Genomic DNA, 784 nt, shown 5'->3' on the forward strand with positions numbered 1-784 from the left:
GATGGAAGTAAAAGACCTTTACATTGAAAACCACAGTGCTGGGCTGGGGAGCTAGCTCAGTGGTATAAGCACCTGCCTGGTAAGCGCAAGGTGCTGTTTGATCCCGAAACTGCCAAAAAGCAAACAAACAAAAAAACTACAGTACTGCGAAAAAAATTGAAGAGGATATCAGAAAATGGAAAGGTATCTCTTGCTCTTGGGTAGGGAGAATCAATATAATGAAGATGGTTAGACTTTTAAAATTGTTATACAGATTTAATGCAATCCCATCCAAAGTAGCAATAGCATATCTCACAAAATTAAACAATCCTATAATTCATTTGGAACCAAAAGAGACCTAGAATAGCAAAAGCAATTCTGGGCAACAAAGGCAAGGCAAGGGACATCACAATCCTTGACCTGAAATTATACTGCAAAGCTACTGTGATAAAAACAAAGAAGAAAAAAACCCCACCAGACCTGTAGATCAGTGGAACAGACTAGAAGATGCAGAAACTACTCCAGACATACCTAATCTTTGCTAAACCGAATACCTTCACTGGAAGAGACAGTCTCTTTAATAAATGGTACTGGGAAACTGGCTTTCCATATGCTGAAGATTAAAGCTATACCCATATCTTTCATCATGCAGTAAACTAAAATCAAAATTGATTAAAGATCTTAATATTGGGGCTTGAGGGTTAGCTCAGTTCGTTAAGCACCTGCTTTGGGAAACTCAATCTGGCACAGGGGACCGTAGTTCAGTCTCCAGACCCAGCCTTAAGGTAGCTTGAGCCAGCCCCCC

The sequence above is a fragment of the Octodon degus genome, unplaced genomic scaffold (genome assembly GCF_000260255.1).
Source record: "Octodon degus isolate 3935 unplaced genomic scaffold, OctDeg1.0 scaffold00119, whole genome shotgun sequence".
NCBI classification, from domain to species: Eukaryota; Metazoa; Chordata; class Mammalia; order Rodentia; family Octodontidae; genus Octodon; species Octodon degus.